General features: G+C 40.5%; 1 long non-coding RNA gene across 1 annotated transcript in view; it reads left to right on the top strand.

Moving 5' to 3' along the window:
• LOC113593593 (uncharacterized) overlaps nt 1-22,143 on the top strand; it is a 191,454-nt gene that overhangs the window by 126,051 nt on the left and 43,260 nt on the right. The gene's annotated exons all lie outside the window — the stretch shown is intronic.

Below are 22,143 nucleotides of genomic sequence, written 5' to 3' on the forward strand. Positions count from 1 at the left end.
TACTGAAGGTCTCCTGCATGCAAGCACAGGAGGAGATAAGACATAACTAAAGCACAGCAGTGGCTTGCAAGAACTACCAGTCTGGGGAGGGATAAACGACATGTACAGACAAGACTATAATTTAGCAGGGGGAAAGCCCCATGTGTTAAAGACAAACAGAATGCTACATGAATCTGAAGACAAGCGAGAAAACGTGTGTGTGTGCGCGCGCACACGCGTGTGTCTGTGTGTTCGTAATGGGGTTGTCTCAGAATACAGGACCTTCTAGGTAGATTAAATAATATGTTTAAGGCAGCATTTATATTAGACATATTTTTATAACAGTGAGAAGAGGATGTATTTGGAGGTAGAGGCTAGAATATTTGGTGCCTTATATGTCAACGTGAGGAATGTGTCCTCACCCCGGTTGACAAGAGCCACATTTCAACAACTTGTCTCTACCCCACTATCATTGAGTCAGATGCTTGCCATTCAGTAATTGGTGGTGTTGGGGATGGTGGTGGCAGAGTGGGTGTGTGAAGCAAGGGAAGAAGGAGGGGAGGGAGGGTGCTATTCACTAATAGGGAGGCACTGGAGATGTTTACCTCAATACTACCCCTTTTAGCTGTACTGAATATGAATAAACAGTCTAACAGGAGGCCTAGAATAGACAATGAGGAGAGAGATATATGAATGAATACCACTGGAACTACCTAGATGAGAGAAAATGAGGACTTGACTGTGGGTGACCGTGGGATTAAAAAAAGAGAGAGAGATTGATGAGAGAGATTATTTTATTTTACTTTATTTTATTTTATTTTTATTTTACTTTATTTTATTTTATTTTATTTTATTTATTTTTTTAAAGTTTAGTTAGTTAACAGACAGTGCAATATTGGTTTCAGGAGTAGAATTCAGTGAGTCATCCCTTACATACAACATCCAGTGCTCATCATCACAAGTGCCAGAGAGAGAGATTTTATACAGATAATTTCGGGAACTGATGATTTAGCTGCAAGCAAGAACGACTTGATATCACTCTGAGGTTTCATGACTGAACAACTAAGCAATTCGAGAAGCTGTTAGTAGAAACGAAGAAATAGGGATGTCTGGGTGGATCAGTTGGTGAAGCATCCAACTCTTGATTTTGGCTCAGATCATGGTCTCGTGGTTTTGGTGAGATTGAGCCCTGCATCCGGCTTGGCTTGCTTGGTATTCTCTCTCTCTCTCTCTCTCTCTCTCTCTCTCTCTCTCTCTCCTCCTCTCTCTCTCTCTCCCCCCCTCTGTCCCTCTGTCCCTCCCCTGCTCGCCCACTCTCTCTCTTTCTCTTTCCCAAAATAAATACACTTTAAAAATATTTAAAAACAAAGACATGAATAAAGAAAGAAAGTGAAGAGGTCAGTGTTTGAAAGGTTGAACTGTCACATACTCACAGGTGAATGTTGTGGAGATAACTGGCTTTTGAGCTCAGGAGAGGGGCCAGGGCTAAGATTATACTTTTAGGAGCCTCTCCTGAGCAGGAGAAGATAAGGAAGTGGAGGGGAAAGGAGGGTTTACTGAGGAGGGAAAAGGAGACACCATTGACACAGGACATTTGGTTAGACCTACTTGTAGAATATCAGAGAAAACAAACCAACATTGTGCTCTGTGAGAACATTTCAAGGCTGGAGATTTAGAAGTGAACATAGAGGAACCATAACTCCTCACTCCTTAAGTATGAGCTGCCCATAGTAACTTGCTTCCACAAAGGAGAGTTTGAAAAGGAGAAAAAGGAGGAACTTTACGTGGAGAGAAGAGACCGGGCAGGCAGGTGATCAAGTCAACCTTGACCGCCATAGATCATGTGGATAGCATGATATGATGAAAATGGCCTTTCACTTCTGTGGTATTCTTCCTCAAAACTCATAATCCCAGTCTCATCATGAGGAAAATATCATATAAACTCAAAGTGAGGAACATTCTACAAAATATCTGGCTAGTACTCCTCAAAACTGTGAGTCATAAAAACAAACAAAAAAACCCCCAAAAAACAAAAAAAAAAAAACAAGGAAACTGTACAAAACCATCACAGATAAGAGGGGTCTGAGGATAAATTCAAGTAAATGTTTTTTTGGGGGTTTTTTTGTATTATATCCTGGATGGGAACCTGGGACAGAAAAAAAAATGTTAGGCAAAAACTAAGGAAATCTACATATTATGTAGAATTTAGTTAATAATAATTCACCAATAATGATTCAGAAATTGTAACAAATATACCATATTAACGTTAACAATAGGGGAAACTGGTTAAGGGTATACATGTGGGTGCCTGTGTGACTCAGTCAGTTAAGCATCCAACTCTTGATTTCAACTCATGATCTCACAGTTTTTAGCTCCATGTCGGGCTCTGTGCTAACAGCAGAAAGCCTGCTTGGGATTCTCTCTCTCTCCCTCTCTCTCTGCCCCTCCACCACTCTCTGCCTCTCCCCTGCTCAAGGGTTCCTGCACCCGCTCTTTCTCTCTCTCTCAAAAATAAATAAACATTAAAAATGGAGGGATATATGTGGAAAGCTGCTGTCTTGTATTTTCAATTTCCTGTAAATCTAAAACTGTTCTAAAAATCATCTTCTTATTTTTAAAGGGAGAGACATTGTACGTTGAGCAATCCACTTTATCAAATGCTGCAGAGACACAGAAGGAAGTGACAGGATTGGCCTGTCGGTTGTATGTGTGTGAGTTAAAACCAAAGAGATTTCAGTGTGTGGTGGGCGGGGAATTTACAGAGAATGAAGTGGTGAGTGGGGGATAGGGTGTGAGAGCAGTAAGGAGGACAGTGTTGAAGAAGAATGGCCCTAAAGAATGCAGGAGCTCAGACTCCAGAGGAGCTGGAGAGCATTTACAGAGGGAGGGACAGGAACCAAGCCAAGGAGGAAAACTGAAAGCTCAGTTGAAAGACAACATAACGGGCATGTTGCAGTCTCCTCTGCTATGACAAGTGACCATAAACTTGGTAGCTGAAACCACACAAATTCTCTTCCATTTCTGGATATTGGAATTCTGAAAGCACTTTCACTGGCCCAAAATCAAGGTGTCATCTGGCCTATATTCCTTCTGGAAGCTCTAGGTAAGAATCTGTTGCCTTGACCTTTAAAGCTTCTAAAGGCCGCCTGCATTTCTTGGCTTGTGGTCCCTTCCTCCATCCACAAAGCCAGCAGAGTAACATTTTTTTTCCCTCTTCTGATCTCTGCTTCTATCTTCTCTCTCTCAGACTGTGCCTCTTGTCTCTCTTTTATATAAGGAACCTTATGAGTACATAGCACCCACCTGGATAGTCCAGGGTAATCTCCCCATCTCGAGATCCTCCTCAATTCAGTCACATCTGTAAAGCCCTTTTACCATGTAAGATAACACTTTCATAGGCTCTAGGGATCAGGGTATAGACATCTTTGGGGAGCCACTATTGGTTCTACCAGTGGGTAACTGCTGAGCCTTGAAGAAGGTCCAAGAGATGGGATAAGAAGATGGAAGGGTCTATTTTAAAATTTTTTTTAAGTTTTATTTATTTATTTTTGAGAGAGAGACAGAGTGAGTGGGGGAGGGGCAGAGAGAGGGAGAGAGAGAATCCCAAGCAGGCTCTGTGCTGTCAGCACAGAGCCCGACGCGGGGCTCGAACTCACACACTGTGAGATCATGACCTGAGCCGAAACCAAGAGTCAGACACTTAACCGACTGAGCCACCCAGATGCCCCTGGAAGGGTCTATTTTAGCCAAGAGAAGCTGGGTACGGTAGAGGTGGTGACTGTTACATCTGGAAACATGGGGGCGCCTGGGTGGCGCAGTCGGTTAAGCGTCCGACTTCAGCCAGGTCACGATCTCGCAGTTCGTGAGTTTGAGCCCCGCGTCAGGCTCTGGGCGGATGGCTCAGAGCCTGGAGCCTGTTTCCGATTCTGTGTCTCCCTCTCTCTCTGCCCCTCCCCTGTTCATGCTCTGTCTCTCTCTGTCCCAAAAATAAATAAACGTTGAAAAAAAAATTTGGAAACATGAAGGAACTGAGAAACCAGAAGATTCTAAAGATTAATATTGTACATGTTAAGGTCTCCAAAGATGGAGACTCCAGAAATAGCCATGGGTGCCCTTGAGTCTTTGGCTGATTACAAATTTATGTATGTATAGGGTAAAATCCAAGGGAATGGATAAATAATTACTGGGAACTGTTTGATGAACAATTTTTGGAGCCTGCTCATGAAATTATTTGAGTTACCTTCTGACGTGGTGGACAAAATTCACTAAATACTCAAAGTGGTCAGTTAAAACACCACAACAGCTACACATAAGAAATGAGAGTAAAGTAAAACCCCGATAGAAATATTATTAAATAACCATCAGAGTGGATAAAATTAGAACTCATGATATTACCAGATGCTGGTGAGCATGGAAAGAAACTAGATATCTGAAACAATGCTTGTACCCTATGGAGAGGCCCAGGTGGCAAGGAACTGAGGGAGGACTCAACCAATAGCCAGTGGGGAACTGAGGCCCTCAGTCTACCAACCTATGAGAAATTGAATCCCAGCCACAATCACATGACCCCCTCCAGTTGAGCCTTCAGATGAGACCACAGCCCTGGCCAACACCTTTATTGTAGCTCCGTGAGGGAGCTTGAAACGGAGGCACCCAGCTAAGCTGTGTGCAAATTCCTAATCCACAGAAACTTTGAGATAATAAGTGTTCATTATTTTAAGCTGCAGGTTTGGAGTAATTTGTTACATAGCAAGAGATAATCTCTATTCCTCCTCTAGTGCCTACATGTATTTGGCCCTTATCACAGAGTATTTTACTTATACAATTATTTCCTCCTTGAGATTATTGATTCCCTTGGGCAGGAATTGCTGTGTGTCAGTGGCTAGTATATGGCTGCCACATCATTCAAAAGATATTGATAATAGAACTGAAATGAACTATATTTAAAATGACCACAGTGACAAAGGAGAGGCAGTGTAGTATAAGGTGGAGCCAAACTTTTTTGGTTCAAATTTTCCCACTTCACTCACCAACTGCTCACCACAAGTGCAGCTACCATCTATCACCATACAACATTGTTACAATACCATTGACCATATTCCCAACTGTGTGATCTTTAGCAAGAATCTTAATCTTCCTATAAGTCTGTTTCCTTACCTGTAATGAGAATAATAAATAATAGTACTTTCCCCAAAGTGTCCTGTAAAGCTTAGATGAACTAATATTTTAAGGTCTTAAAATAGCCCCTGACATACATAGTTGGTGTTCAATAAATGTCAGATGTTATTTCTTATATATTTCTGAGTGAAGGAAATCAGGATGTACAATTTGTAAATGACATCAAGTTAACATGGATTGCAATGAACGGTAGTAATACATTTTAAAATTCCAATTTCCTTCCGCAAACATTTTAAATCGTTGTCCTCAAAGAGGTCACAGAGATGGACCCATAAACCAGCAAGTGATATGATGGAGCATTCTCTTGGGAACATAAAGAGGTGGCCCTTAACTCAGTCTGAGGATAGTAGAGGGAAGCCTGTTTAGTTTTTCAAATCTATCAATTAATATAGAGATAAAAACATAACCACAGGGGCGCCTGGGTGGCTCAGTCGGTTAAGCGTCCAACTTCAGCTCAGGTCACGATCTCATGGTCTGTGAGTTCGAGCCCCGCATCGGGCTCTGGGCTGATGGCTCAGAGCCTGGAGCCTGCTTCCGATTTCTGTGTCTCCCTCTCTCTCTGCCCCTCCCCCGTTCATGCTCTGTCGCTCTCTGTCTCAAAAATCAATAAACGTTAAAAAAAAAAACCAAAAAAAAAAAAAACCAAAAAAACATAACCACAAAATATTTATTACCTTTTCTACTTAGATATGTGCATAAAAATATATGCATAATAAATTCAGGGTACTTATTTTTTTTAACGAAAGAGAAGTGTTCTTTTACAATGGGCTCCCGAAAAGACTCGTTCAAAGTTCTGCAGCCTTCTAGATGTGAGAGTCATTGCATAAAATTAAAGTATGATGAAATGTGGAGGGGGGGGCATGAGGGCAGGGTGGGAATATTATGGATGATAGGCTTTTAAGTAAGGTAAATTTCTACATTATATTTATTTAAAAAAACAGACTGGTATATTGAGAGTAATATATCTTAAGTAGTATTAAATTTGAAGAAAAATAATAGTATTAAAGTTGAAGAAAAAAATAAGAAAATTGCCATAAAATCTACTTACTTGAGCAGTAAGTAGTAGAGAAGTATAATTTTATAAAACACATAAATTGATATACATTTGTAAATACATATATTGAAGTTTTATTTAATATACTGTTTATAAAAATTAACTGGTAATAAAAAATTGAGTTAGGGCAAATAACTCACAACTCTTAAATAAGTACCCATAATTAATAGCTGATACAGAGTGCTTAGTATATGCCAGAAACTTTCTAAATGTTTTACATATATTAACTTATTTTTTCTAAGTTTTTATTTAAATTCCAGTTAGTTAACATACAATGTAATATTAGTTTCTGGTATACAATTTAGCGATTCAACACTTCCATACATCACCTGGTGTTCATCACAAATGCCCTCTTTAATACCCATCACCTATTTAACCCATCCTCCCACCCACCCACCCTCTGGTAACTATCAATTTGTTCTCTATAGTTAAAACTCTGTTTCTTGGTTTGCCCTCTCTTTTTTTTCTCCTCTATGACCATTTGTTTTGTTTCTTAAATTCCACATGAGTGAAATCATATGGTATTTGTCTTTCTCTGACTTATTTTGCTTAGCATTATACTCTCTAGTTCCATCCACATCATTGCAAATGGCAAGATTTCATTCTTTTTGACATCTGAGTAATGTTCCATTGCGTAGTTATACCACATCTTCTTTATCCATTCATTGGTCGATGGACTTTTGGGCTCTTTCCATAATTTGGCTATTGTTGATAATGTTGCTCTAAACATCAAGGTGTGTGTGCCCCTTCAAACCTGTATTTTTGTATCGTTTGAGTAAACACCTAGTAGTCCAGTTGCTGGGTCATAGGGTGATTCTATTTTTAACTTTATGAGGAAACTCTCTACTGTTTTCCGGAGTGGATGTATCAGTTTGCATTCCCACCAATAACATAAGAGAACTTCCCTTTCACTGCATCCTCACCAACATCTGTTGTTTCCTGTGTTGTTGATTTTAGTCATTCTGACAAGTGTGAGGTGATATCCCATTGTAGTTTTGATTTGTATTTCCCTGATAATGAGTGATAAACATCTTTTCATGAGTCTGTATACCGTCTGTATGTCTTCTTTGGAAAAATGTCTATTCATGTCTTAAATGAATAAATTGGGTTATTTATTTTCCAGGTCTTGAACTTTAGAAGTTCTTTATACATTTTGAATACTAACCCTTTATCAGATAGGTCATTTTCAAGTATCTTCTACCATGCCATGCCACAGGTTCTCTTTTGGTTTTGTTGATTGTTTCCTTTGCCGTGCAGAAGTGGGTTTCTTTGTTTTGTTGTTTGGTTTGTTTGGTTTTTGGTTTTTTATAAAGTCCCAATAGATTATTTTTGCTTTTGTGTCTCTTTGCTTGTGACCTGTACCTCAAGGTACAGGTCTAGTAAGAAGTTGCTATAGCTGATGTCAAAGAGGTTACTGCCTATGTTATCCTCTAGGATTGTAATGCTTTCCTGTCTCACATCTAGGCCTTTAATCCATTTTGAAATTATGTTTGTTTATGGTGGAAGAAAGTGGTTTGGTTTCATTCATTTGCATGTTGCTGTCCAGTTTTCCCAACGCCATTTGTCGAAGAGACTGTCTTTTTTCCATTGGATACCCTTTCCTGTCTTGTCAAAAATTAATTGACCATATAGGTGTGGATTCATTTCTGGCTTTGCTGTTCTTGTGCCAGTGCCAAACCGTCTTAATAACTACAGCTTTGTAATATAACTTGAAGTTTGGAATTGTGATGCCTTCAGCGCTGCTTTTCATTTTCACGGTTGCTTTGGCTATTTGGGGGTCTCTTGCGGTTCCATACAAATTTTAGGATTGTTTGTTCTAGCACTGTGAAAAATGCTGCTGGTATTTTGAAACGGATTGCATTAAATTTGTAGATTGTTTTGGCTAGTTTGGACATTTTAACAATATTTGTTCCAGCCCATGAGCATGGAATGTCTTTCTGTGTCTTTGTGTCGTCTTCGGTTTCTTTCAGTTGTGTTTTGTAGTTTTCAGAGTACACATCTCTCACCTCTTTGGTTAGGTTTACTCCCAGGTATCTTATTGTTTTGGGTGCAACTATAAATGGGATTGATTCCTTAATTTCTCTTTCTGCTGCTTCATTATTAGTGTGTGGAAATACAACAGATTTCCGTATACTGATTTTGTATCCTGTGACTTTACGAATTCATGCATCAGTTTTAGCAATGTTTTGGTGGAGTCTTTTGGGTTTTCTGTATAGAGAATCATGTACAGGAATAAATCCCATTTGATCGTGGTGAACAATTCTTTTAATGTGCTGTTGGATTCACTTTGCTAGCATTTTATTGAGAATTTTTGTATCCATGTTCCTCAGGGATATTGGCCTGTAGTTTTCTTTCTTAATGGAATCTTTATCTGGCTTTGGTATAGGGGTAATGTTGGCCTCATAGAATGAATTTGACAGTTTTCCTTCATTTTTGATCTTTTGGAATAGTTTGAGAAGAATAGATATTAATTCTTCTTTAAATGTTTGGTAAAATTCACCTGTGAAACCACCTGGTCCTGGATTATTTTCGTTGGGAGATTTTTTTTTACTGATTCAATTTATTTGCTGGTTCTTGGTGTGTTCAAGTTTTCTACTTCTTCCTGTTTCAATTTTGGTAGTTTATATGTGCCTAAGAATATAACCATTTCTTCTAGATCGTCCAATTTGTTGGCATACAGTTTTTCATATAATTCTCTGACAATTGTTTATATTTCTGTGGTTATGTCTCCTCTCTCATTTGCAGTTTTATTTACTTGGGTCCTTTCTCTTTTCTTTTTCATAAGTCTGATGAGGGGTTTATGAATTTTACTAATTTTTCCAAAGAACCAACTCCTGTTTTCATTGATCTGTTCTATTGTATTTTTATTTTCTCTTTCATTTATTTTTGCTCTAACCTTTATCATTTCCCTCCTGCTGTCTTTAGATTTTGTTTATTGGTCTTTTTCTATCTTCTTTAGGTGTAATGTTAGGTTGTTTATTTGAGATTTTTCTTAGGCCTGTATTGCTATATACTTCCCTCTTAGGACCACTTTTGCTGCATTTCAAAGATTTGTTCCATTGCATTTTCATTTTCATTTGTTTTCATGGTTTTTTTTTTTAAATTTCTCCTTGGATTTCTTGGTTAATGCATTCATTGTTTAGTCATGTGTTATTTCACCTCTATGTTTTTGTAGTCTTTCCAAATTTTTTCTTGTAGTTGACTTCAAGTTTCATAGAGATGTGGTCAGAAAGGATGCATGGTATGATCTCTCAATCTTTTTGTACTTTTTGAGGCCTGATCTGTGACCCAGTATGTGATATATTCTGGAGAATATCCCATCATATATTAACTTATTAACCTTCTAACCCCTCTGTGAGTTAGGTACTATTACTATCCCCATGTTAAAAATTAGGAAACTGAGATACTGAAAATTAAGTAACTTCCCAAAGATCATGTAAGTCAGTGAGAGGTAGAGCTGAGGGTCAAATTCGGGGAGCTTAGTGTTAGCTTTGTTTCACTTGTGTAATAAATGATACATTCTCTTTGTTCAAAATAAATAAAAACAACTTAGAAATGAAACAATAAGAGTGCTTCTGTATCTCAGTCTCTAAAAGTAAACCCTGTTGAAGGTATATAGATACACATATAGACTTATGCATTATGTATACAGGAGGCACTTTTATAAAAATGGGACATATTTATACAACGTATATAGTTTTTCTCTTAATATCTAAAATACATGTTTCTCTGTCTTTAAAATATCTTTCTATGTATCGTTACAAATAACACAGCAATTAATATTCTTCTACATATATTTTTACTTGTGCTGAATTTCTCTGGAACAAATTCCTAGGAGTAGGATTCTTGGATTCAAGATTATGTGTTTGGGGAAATCTTGACAGAAAATGATAAACTGTCTTACAAAAGGGATATTAATTTTTTAATTGCCACCTTGAATGTCACATTAAAATCAAATCATCATTTAAAAATCATAATTTTGGAAAAGTCTTAGGTTTGCATGCTCCAGTGTTTTCATTCCTGTATTGACAGTTTATCTCCCTGCCTCACTCACTAAACTGTGTAATTTTGTTCCAATCTTTTCATTATGATTCTCCTAAATTTCTAGATAGACAAACCAATCATTTACAGAGAAATAATCTTGTCCGTCTTTTGCCCATGAAATTTATTGTTACTCCCTTGTCTAAATTTACACTGCCAGGGCAGGAATAAATGATAGCACTCTTCATCCGACTTGAGTAGGAATGCCTATACCGTTACTCCAACGTAAATGTTTCATGGGAGTTTCTTCTAAGGTATTCTGTGTCAACCAAAGCAAATTTATTTCTCTTCCTAGCTTATTGAATATTTATATTCACTGTAGGTATTGAATTTTATATAGATCAGTGGGAGAGTATGGCTTTTCTCTCTGTGATTTTCAAACCATTCCCCAGGCCCCTGGCAGCCATCTTTTCTACTTTATGTTTCTTCTGCTCTCTGCAGTGATTTGAAGAGCTCCCATTTCTTTAGTAAGTTCTCCCAGCATATTGTTCTTTTTCTGCTGCTTCCTTATCACTTCCTTGACCACTTTCTTTTTCTATATCATGTATGTTTTCTTCAACTGATAAGAGAATATAGATTAGTATGTGTCTGAAATTTTCTTTTGTTTTCTGGAGTAGTTCTGTCATGCTTTCATTATCCCCAAGTTGTTTGTTATGTTTTCTTCTCCTTCTTCTCTTTCCTCCTCCCCCTCCTCCTCCTCCCCACCCCCGCCTTTCCTCCTCCTTCCTCATCTTTCTCTCTTCCTCCCCGCTCCCCCCACCTTCCTCCTCCTCCTCCTCCATCGTTGTCGTCATCTTCGTCGTCGTCGTCGTCTTCTTCTTCTTCTTCTTCTTCTTCTTCTTCCTCTCTCTCTCTCTCTCTCTCTCTCTCTCCTTTCCTGTAGTATCAATGCACAGATCCCAAGCTTGTTCCTTTCTTCATGTTACTCTTCTTGGAATGTAGACAGTTTATCCTGTCCTCTGTCAAGAACAGAGTAGGGATGGTTTGGGGAAGCAATTGTGTGCCAGTAGCTTTAATTTGGACAGCTTGTTTTGTTTTGTTTTGTTTTTTAATTTTTTTTTTCAACGTTTATTTATTTTTGGGACAGAGAGAGACAGAGCATGAACGGGGGAGGGGCAGCGAGAGAGGGAGACACAGAATCGGAAACAGGCTCCAGGCTCTGAGCCATCCGCCCAGAGCCCGACGCGGGGCTCAAACTCCCGGACAGCGAGATCGTGACCTGGCTGAAGTCGGACGCTTAACCGACTGCGCCACCCAGGCGCCCCTGGACATCTTGTTTTTAAGTACTTTCTCATCCAGTCCGTGAAGACTTCTGCCCTAGAGGCAACATCATTCCTAGGTTTCTAGCATTCTCCAACTTGGGGTTAACAGGAGGTTAGAATGGCCTCTTGTGTCACAAATCCTGCAGTGACTCAGTGTTGCCTTCTTTCCGCACAGCTGACTTGGTTAGCACATGCGAAGCTGATCACTGCTCTTCTCTCCCACTTACTGGCTTGCACTTTTAGGCATCTTTCCTAGGAAGGACGTGTAGTTCGGTGTAAGTATAGATGGCAAGTCCATGCATTTCCTCCTCCATCCCTCTGCCTTCTCTACTCTGCAGTGAGGTCCCCATAGCTAGGTTTTCACTTGTGGCCTCTCCATAAGAAAATCACCATTCATTTAGAGAAACTTTCAGGCTCCTTTCACTGACTTCAGAAAAAAAAACAAAAACACAACGTAGATCTATCCAGCTAGTTTTAGCATGAGGTATTACTTCGATTCCACATTTCCACATTTACCTGGGAAACATTTGAAGCTTGCCTTTTGAATCTGAAACAAAAGTTGGGTATTAACGGTATGTAGCATCTGTTCAGCAATTCAGCTTCTTAGGGGAAAGGCACGTGTCCGCGGCTGTGCATATCCAGAGTCACCAATTTTGGATACTCCATTTTCTCTTTGAATGTGTCGAATCCCTTCCTTTAAGGGTCAGCTCTGCTAGATTGGATACTGTTTATAATCCCGGTCAGGGGAACTCCTCAAATTTGAGGGTTAGCAGACCATTTTGTTAGGAACTGGATTAGAATGACAGCTGATAGTTCTTTGTTAGACGGATTCACAACTCTTTCCTATATATTTTTCTGCGCAGTTGTGTTCTGAAGTTAACACACTGAACAACCCCTCTCTGGCCTCACCTTTTCTGGGAAGATGAGATCCAGAAAAACTTACTACCCAGTGCATGGTGGCAGCCCATTTCTCTGGTCCTGACAGTACTTCTGATTGATGCTGAAGCAATAGAGACTTGGTACCTTTCCCATAGCCACTAACCCCATGGTAGCCTTTCCTGATGTTTTAAATTTCCAGAATAAAGTGAAATCCATACCTATTTTAGAATGAGGCAAACTGATTATTTACAAAGGAATAGGAATTAAACACAAATCAGGCTTCTTATCCATGACACCAAATGCTATAAGATAATGGAGAAAAGCCTAGGAAGTTATAAGAGTGAAGGACTGTGAACTTCCACAATCAAGGGTTAAGGTGAAATAAAGATACAAAACATAAAAACATTTTCTGTTACACACGGATTCAAAAAGTATACTACCCATGAACTTTATGGGTGTATCCATATGCTTTATGAGCATATCACTTGAAGATACTTGGATAAAACACAAAATTATATAGGAAAAATGATGAGAAAGGAGCTTTCTGATGAAAATGATATGTAAGCCATGTGTACATTTGTTCCTCACCATCTTCAGCCTCCATTAAATGATGGTGTAAAAAGTTGGATAAAAAAATAATAAAAAATTTAAAAATCTATGTATATGTATACATACATAATATAGTATCACACACACACACACACACACACACACACACACACACCATAAACCCACAAGAATAAAGAAAATGGGATAGGGAACATAGGACATGGGACTTAGTGCTTACCAATGGTAGGACTGAATGCTAGAAAGCAATGGCTTCCGTATAGTGGGGGAAGTTATTTTCCATCTAGAATTATGTACTCAGAATTGATCAGTCATATGTCAAGTAAAATGAAGACATCTGCTGATAAACAAGGATTTAATAAAATTTGCCTCCAAACGTTCTTTCTTAGAAACTGCTAGAGAATGGGTTAATATAAAATGAAGCAGAGGTCAAGAAAAAAGAAAGAGTAAATCCAACATAGTAGAGTAGGAAAAAGGTTGTAAAAGGACGCTGTGAACTGGGCTCTGGGGGCAGAAGCATGGAGAACTCTGCGGTACTTGGTTGAGGGCTCCAAGAAAAGGGAGGTCAGTGGCGGGGAAAAGGTGATCTGAATGGCATTTAGAAAAAAACAAGAATGTGCTTTTGAATTGGGGTAATATTTTTCCTTTTGCCATTCAAGAATGTTTTCCTGGTAGAGTGCCTGGGTGGCTCGGTCGGTCAAGCGTCCAACTCTCGGACTTGGGGCTCAGGTCATGAGCTCACAGTTCGTGGGTTCAAGTCCCGTATCAAGCTCCATGCTGGCAATGTGGAGCCTGCTTGAGATTCTCTTTCTCTTGATCTCTGTGCCTCTCCCCCCTTGCTCTCTCTGCCTCTCTCTCAAAATAAATAAATCAACCTAAAAAAAAAAAAAAAAAGAGGGGCACCTGAGTGACTCAGTCGGTTAGGTGTCCGACTTTGGCTCAGGTCCCGATCTCATGGTCCGTGGGTTCAAGACCTGCATCAGGCTCTGTGATGACAGCACAGTGTGCCTTCCCCACTCATGTTCTGTCTCCCTCTGTCTCTCAAAAATAAATAAACATTGAAAATTTTTTTTTTTAAAAAGAGTGTTTTCCTGGCCCCTAGGAGTTAACTATCTTCTACATGTGGTTAGGATTTTTTAGAGACAGACAGCAGAGACATTGACTAAAGCAGTACTCAGTGTAAGGCATGCAAAATAGGATTATGAGGCAAGAAAATAAGCTTGTGAACCCAGCTTCTCCTTTGAGGCAGAGTCCTTCATTCCTGTACCATTCGCTCTCACGTTACCAAGTGCCAGACTTATTCACTGCCATCTGGAGGTTTCTGTAAAACAGGACTGTAGGGGGAGAGAGATGGTGTGGAGGAGTGCACAGGACAACTGAGTGGCGAGGACACGACAGATGTAGCAACATCATGGGCAGAGAACTCTGGACGAGAGCATCCCCTGGGCTGCCCCACACCAACCCGGGACATGGCCACACTGATTTGGCAGGACAGCCTGTCAGGCAGGGATAAAACTGGGAGTGTTTATCTGAAAACCTAAGGGCTCCTATAAGGAAATTATTAAACGTGCTAGATCTAATTTAGGTGTAAATGAAAATGGGCATTTTATTAATTTCCTCCCAGTACCCAGTGAGTGGGGATCCAGAAAGGTAGACTGCTTGCATATAGCCAAAATAATGAAATTATTATTCCCCATATCTGAGTTACGAGATTAAAGTATTGCAATCTGCTTCTTGATGCTCACAGATCCTATAGTTTCCAAGATGGGCTCCCACATTAAAAAATAGTAGTTCCCTTATCTTTTTCCATTTCTGTTAATTTTACTTTTTCTTCCCCTTCCTTCAACCACATACAACACGATAAAAGAGAGGGAATCGGGGCAATTGTACATTGAGTGAGAGAAAGGAAATCTAAATTCTCTAAAGAGATTTGGTCAGTGTTTAGGAAACGTATAGGAAAGCTCAACACCGATAAACATTCCACACCCAGTTCTCTTTTCAGTCAGGAGGCAGCATTTCCACTGAGGATTCAGGCTCCAAAACAAAAGACAATACTCTCCCTAAAATCTGGTAAAACAGAGTTCAAGTGTAGCACAATAAGCAGTGATCTCATTATGTATATTGCACATGTGTAGAAAAGCACCAGATATTTCCATCTGTCCATCTTTATCTGCAGAAAATTGATTTCACAACTCTTCCGGATGTTTAAATGCCACGTCCTGTATAAATATGTTTGCCAATCACCCTTAAGCCTGAAAAAATGTATCTTTCCAAACAATAGGGCAATGTGGAGTCAGAAAGTCCTAGAGACTAAACCCGTGGTTTATTTATTCTTCAAATAGGCGAGGGACTCCAAGCTCCGGGCACCTGGCTCTGTGCTCAGTATACACTCAAGAGTAAAAGCACACTGTCCCTGCCGTCAGGAGCTTCAGATCTGGGCAGGGACAGAGGAGGACCAGAGCGCCGAGAGGAGGCGCAGGGGTATAAAAGGACAATCAGGCAATCGTTAAAAAATGGAGTTAAATGCCTTCGGCCATACTGGTTAGGGAATGAGGTGTTCAGATTCATTAAATCATCTGGTGATTCCAAACGAATAACCAAGTTTTCAGAGTCAGCGTTTAAAACGGACAAAGCTGCGGCACAAGAGTCTTTACTGAGTTTCTTTCCAGGAGTCATTGTCATTCCGAACACCCAGCCCTGGCAAGACCACGCGGCCCCTTTCCTCTCTCGATGCTACGTTCCTCAGGACCTCTCTGCTCTTGGCTCTCCAGAAGGTCTCTCTTCCCTTTCCCGTGCCTCACGTGGGGCCTCCCGGGCTTGGCTTTTCCCTCACGCGTCCTTCTCTCAGTCCAGGCTCCTTCCAGGAGCCCGAGCTGATCAGTGCTTGGACGGCTGCCAAATCCACATCTTCGCTTGACCTGTCACCTTCATTCGGTTTCCTGCCTCCACGCCCATCCTGGCCGCTTGTCTGCACAAGCAATCTATACACCCTTATCCCACGGTCACTTGCAACGCGGCTCTTCCAAAAGTGAGCTCACCCTCTTCACATCCCACACCGGCTTCCTTTCCAACTGTCTGCACTCCTAACACCTCCAGCATTCTGGTTGTGAATATGGAACCCTTCCAGCCATCCTCCCGGGTCCCCATTCCCTGGGGCCTGGGAGGAACTCGATGTGTCCACTTTCACGTACAGCTAGGTCAGATCCCACACACGTCACAATTCCCTTTCAGTTTGTTTGTTTCCACAACACTAAAAACAGAGCAGTGACAGATGGCTGCCGTGCGGGCGATAGGCTCCAAAAAGATAACGTATATAAAAGCATTTTGGAAAGTAGAAAGTTGCGCAAGAATAAGATGTCAGCCGGTGGCTCATAAACATTAAAATATTTTTTGCATGGGAGGCTGGTGTCATATACAAGTATGATAAATAGGATACATGGGCTTAAAATATAGAGTTTGTCATGCCGAACGACAAATCAAACTTGTGCAGCTCAGGACCCCATAAAACGTGGACAGTATTTTATTTTTGAAATAGTGAAATGTAGGTTTAAGAGAAAATCGTATCTCTTAGAAACCTTCGAGAAAGACATACATATATAGATGTACATATTTTGCTATATATCACATTTATGTATGACCGTAAAAGTATAGATCCACGTGCCCTATGCCTTCTCTTTGCCTACCCCCAGCTGTAGTGTGGCTTTATAAACCGTGGACTACAGCTGTCCCAGGGCTAAATCCCTGGGCGCATGCCCTACAACCTAGTGGAGAGATCCAGAAACCATGAATGAAACCCATGAATCAGTGAAGGACCGGGGGCGGGTCTAGGTCATGGGTACTACCTCTCTAACCTCTCTGGTACAACACCACTATGTGAAAGGACTCGGGTCTTTGCCACCTTCCCGCCTGGCGCCCTCTGATTAGCCCATCCATTCTGGGTCCTGTCACTCCTGCCATCACCACACCCACCACATGCTTTCGCAAACACGGGACCTTGAGTACTTACCACAAACCAGATGTTTTGGGTGAGAGGTGAGAACCGCAGCTGGCCCTGGGTAGAATTTCATCTGGCCTGTGGGGCAAAGTAGCAAGAAGTTGCAAAAACGTCCCACCTCACATTATGCTCTTGCACAAATGCTAAAGGCCCCCAAAAGTGTGTCCTTTTCCCTTTGTCTTCTTTCACTCTGCTGCTGTTTCTAGGGAGTTGTTTTTCATCATTCCAGACCCCTGCCTGTAGGTTTCTGCATGTTCATGTCTCCATGGCTTTTATTACATGGCTTTTATTACATGCCGAACTCTCAATGGGGGATGGTCTAGAAGGGGGATAGGTTATGACTTTTTGCATGGGTATTTCTCATCTTCTGTTTTTATCAGAAAGGTATTAAGTGCTCTGATTTTTTTTTTTTTTTTTTTTTTTTAACTTGGTGGCTCCAGGCCTGCGTGTCTCAGAGTCTCCTCGCCTCCAGGCTTCCTGGGCCGGGTGCCCACACCCTTGCCCACCCACCCCCACTCACACCCTCCATATGCACCTCAATTCACAGCAGTGTGATTTCTGTCCCTAACACCCTGCTGAATCTGCTCTGGCATTTTCAGGATTTAACCTGCCAGATCCAGGGGGCACCTGGGTGGCTCAGTCAGTTAAGCGTCCGACTTCAGCTCAGGTCATGATCTCACAGTTCGCGGTTTGAGCCCCACATTGGGCTCTGTGCTGACAGCTCAGAGCCTGGAACCTGCTTTGGATTCTGTGCCTCCCTCTCTGCCCCTCCCCTGCTCGCACTCTGTCCGTCTATCTCTCTGTCTGTCTCTCAAAATAAACAAACATTAAAAAAAAATACTTTTGGGGCACCTGGGTGGCTCAGTCGGTTAAGCGTCCGACTTCAGCTCAGGTCGTGATCTCGCGGTCTGTGAGTTCGAGCCCCGCATCAGGCTCTGGGCTGACGGCTCAGAGCCTGGAGCCTGCTTCCGATTCTGTGTCTCCCTCTCTCTCTGCCCCTTCTCTGTTCATGCTCTGTCTCTGTCTCAAAAATAAATAAACGTTAAAAAAAAAAATACAAAAAAAAATACTTTTAAGCTGCCAGATCCAGGAGCCCCTTTGTAGCCTACATTTCCCTTATTCTCTATGGATCTCATTCTTGAAACTCTCTCTTGCAGGACTCCTTCACGGGTCCCCTTTCTTCTCCTCCAACTGAATTTCTCAGATTTTGTTCTTACTTTTTCTTCTCATTCTTCATTGTCTGCTTGAGCTAATCCACCAGTTCACTCAAATTCAACCAAGACTAGGGACACCTGGGTGGTTCATTCCGTTGGGTGTCTGACTTCAGCTCAGGTCATGATCTCGTGGTCCATGGGTTTGAGCCCTGCTTCGGGCTCTTGTGCTGACAGCTCAAAGCCTGGAGCCTGCTTCAGATTCCATGTCTCCTTCTCTCTCTGCCCATTCCCTGCTCACACTCTCTCTCTCTCTCTCAAAAATAAACATTAAAAAAAATTTAATTCAGCTAAAACCAGCACCGTAGACACCAGAATCCTGATTTCCATTGCTAACTTTGACCTAACTCGTGAGCTTAGCCCAATTGCCAGAGAGCATCCAGACTTCTCACCATCTCAGATGCTCACTGCTGACATGGAAATTCTTTCCCGTGTTGTACAGGTTCTTCCCGGTGTATGATTTTTCTTTAAGTTTATTTTGATTTATTTTGAGGCAGAGAGAACAAGCAAGAGAGGGGCAGAGAGAGAGGGCAAGAGAGAGAATCCCAAGCAGGCTCCATGCTGTCAGCAAAGAAGCCCAACAAGGGGCTCCATCCCACGAACTGTGAGAACATGACCTGAGCCAAAATCCAGAGCTGGAGGCTTAACCAATCGACTGAGCCACCCAGGCACTCCCTGTGTATGATTTTTAGAACTTCACTTTGGCTGCCTGACTTATGGATAGATGCCAAACATCCTAATCTGACTGCTGGTGGGAGGTGCGGTGTTTTGACCTTGTCTCTTTATCGTTAAAGGATCTTTGGAATCAGTTTTCAAGAGGTGACCTACGTGACCCGAACTCTATTAGATCCTTATCTCTAAATGACAGCAGAGGACAAGATAAACTCAAAGGACAGGTCTTAAAAGCAAACAATGAGAAACCCTCATTTTTATTTTGCAGACAAAGGTTACAAGCTTGCTTTAAATACTATTGAAGCTCAAACCTTGAGAAATGCACAAGGCAGAAAGGAAAGTGAGATCTGTGTGACCAGAAAACTGTGAAAATTGCTTTCACTTGGGGATTATGGGCACAATGTCATTAACAGGAGTGCAAATGGCTTCCCTACTCTTTAGTATATATGTCATATTAGCCATTAAGAAAATCTTGTTCTGCTGAAGCTACATTTTGAATATACCTGAAAGACTATAATATAATTATTAATAATACTAACAACAATGAACATTTATAGAGTGTTCATTATGTGCCAGGCTCTGTAATAACAGTTTGTCATGCTTACTTGATCCTCACAAAAAGTGTATTAGGTGGATTATTAGTCCTATTTTATATACAAGAAAACTGAAGCTCTGAGAGGTTAAGAAATCTGCTCATATTCACCAAAAACACTATAATTTCTGTTCATCAGGCCAACAACAAAAAAATACTTCGAAAATCTATGAACATTTTTTATTTGTTAATATTTATGCTTAGTTTTGTTTTTCTTTTAATTTTCTTAATGTTTTTATTTATATTTGAGAGAGAGAGAGAGACAGAGTGCAAGTGGGGGAGGGGCACAGAGCAAGAGGAAGACACAGAATCTGAAGCAGGCTCCAGGCTCCGAGCCATCAGCACAGAGTCCGATGTGGGGCTCGAACTTACGAACTGTGAGATCATGACCTGAGCTGAAGTTGGACACTTAATCAACTGCGCCACCCAGGTTCCCCTATACTTTTTTTTTTTTCACCAAATCATATAGTTGCACGTATATTTGTGGAAGTGGAAAGAAAGAAAAAGATCTATTAAATTCCATTTACTTTGAACAAACTAATCAATAGAAAATGTTCTGTGTATACATGATAAGGATAATTTAAAATGATTACATTTTAATGTTCAATTTAGTTTTCAAAGTAGGACTTTAAAAATCTCAAAATAGATTGATGATTTTAATTAAATCATATCATATAATTTTAATTAGGTCCTAGAAAACTGGGTTATTAGGTACTCGAGAGTCACTATTCACTGAACTATATGTTAAATAACACCATGACCATGTCAATTACAAACAAAAGATACCTAAATATGACTATGTGTATGAACATATTTTATAAAGTAAGACTATTTTACTTATTTTTTATTGTGAAATATATCATATATACATAAAAGAGGGCATAACATATTTATGTAGGAACTAAAGAATAACTCATTCAGTTGACAAATATATATGAGAAGCTTTTTATAAACTTCCAGATTCAGCCCCGGAATGTACAGAGCTTGGAAGTTGTCACTCACAAAACTTGCAGCAAGATAAAGCTGTTTTAGAAAGAGTATCAGTGACTTTTCTTGGACCCATCGGAGAAATTGTTTGCAGGGCAAACAGTCACCCTGAAATCTGGAGTACAGCTAAATCCAGACAGTTGCAGTCAGCATTTGCTTACCTGGCCCAAAAGTCCCAAGAGCCATAAGAACACGTCAATGATAATTTCGATGAACTACTGAAGGCTGATTGTGGACTAGCGTGAGAGTGAAGAAGCCGTGGGAACTGCCATCTTAGGGGAGCCCCCAAACTTTTGCAGGCTTTACCTACAGTCACCCCAGCAGTCTTATGGCAAAGATCTGAGAAAGGTTCCCCAGTGGCTCCAGCAGCAGGGGAGGGGTAATAATTGTGACATACACCCAGAGCCTTTTCCATAGCCTCTCCAGGAAAAAATACGTCGACAGAACTTGATAAAAGCTGGAGGAAGAGTTAGCCTTCCTGTCTCACCTAAGGGAAAAAGGAATGTACATAGTCAATAGGGGTCAGAAACAGATTGGGAATGCCATAATGGGGAAAGGAAGATAATGCGAGGGAAAATAAAACACTATTCCGCTGGAAAAATAACTGTGAAGGTCACAGCTCTATGACACAACCTCACTTAAAAGGCTTAGATTCAATTGGTGAACTTCATACTGCGGTCTTTCTCCAGTACCTATGCAACCACACCAACAAGCTTCCATATAATAAGAGCTGCAAGACGTCGACTTTCTCTGAGTAGAAGTACTCAGAGAAGACCAAAGGTAAGGGGGAGAGAAAACAAGGGTACTAGAGAAATTCAATGCCTCTAAGACCTTAAGTATAGCAATCATTTAACAAAGCCCAACTCCTAGCCATATTAACATAAATGTTCATGCTATAGGTCTATTTATCCTAGTTTTTTTTTTCCTTTTTCTTTTTTTAAAAAGAAAGAGCCTGAGTCGGGGAGAGGGACAGAGGGGGAGAGAGAGCATCTCAAGCAGCCTCTGATGCGGGGCTCTATCTCATGACTCTGATGCATGATTTTTCTGTTCAGAATATATTTTTCATGCATTTTAGCATGTCGTAATTATTCACTGAAAGTCAGACATGATGTATCGAGTAATGTGAAGTAAGGTAATCGAGCTCCTAGGTGGTTCAGTTGGTCAAGCATCCGACTCTTGGTTTCGGCTCAAGTCATGATCTCAGAGTCATGAGATCAAGCCCCACGTTGGGCTCCATGCTGAACATGGAGCCTGCTTGGGATAGTCTCTCCCTCTCTCTCTGACTCTCTCCCCCACTCACACATTCTCTCTCTCTCAAAATAAATAAACATTTTTTAAAAAAACCAATCACTTAAAAAGAAGCAACTCTAAGAGGTAAGAGATTTAATGAAAAGGGCAGACAACATACAGGCAAAGATCTCAGAAACTCCAAGCAGGAATCAGAAGGAAATATTAGAAGTCAAAAACACTATAGAAGAAATGAAAAATGTCTTTGTTGGAATTATCAGTAGACTGGATGTGGCTGAGGAAAGAATCAGTGAACTTAAATAGATGCCAGTAGAAATTTTGCAAATAGACATGAAAAGGAAAAAAAAAATTAAAGACACAAAAATCCAAGAACTGTAGGATAATTATAAAAGGTATAATATATTCAAAATTGAAACACCAGGTAGAGAAGAAAGAGAGAAATGAGCAAAAGAAATATTTGCATGATGCTGAAAAGTTTT

This window comes from Acinonyx jubatus, chromosome A2 (genome assembly GCF_027475565.1).
Source record: "Acinonyx jubatus isolate Ajub_Pintada_27869175 chromosome A2, VMU_Ajub_asm_v1.0, whole genome shotgun sequence".
Classification (NCBI taxonomy): Eukaryota; Metazoa; Chordata; class Mammalia; order Carnivora; family Felidae; genus Acinonyx; species Acinonyx jubatus.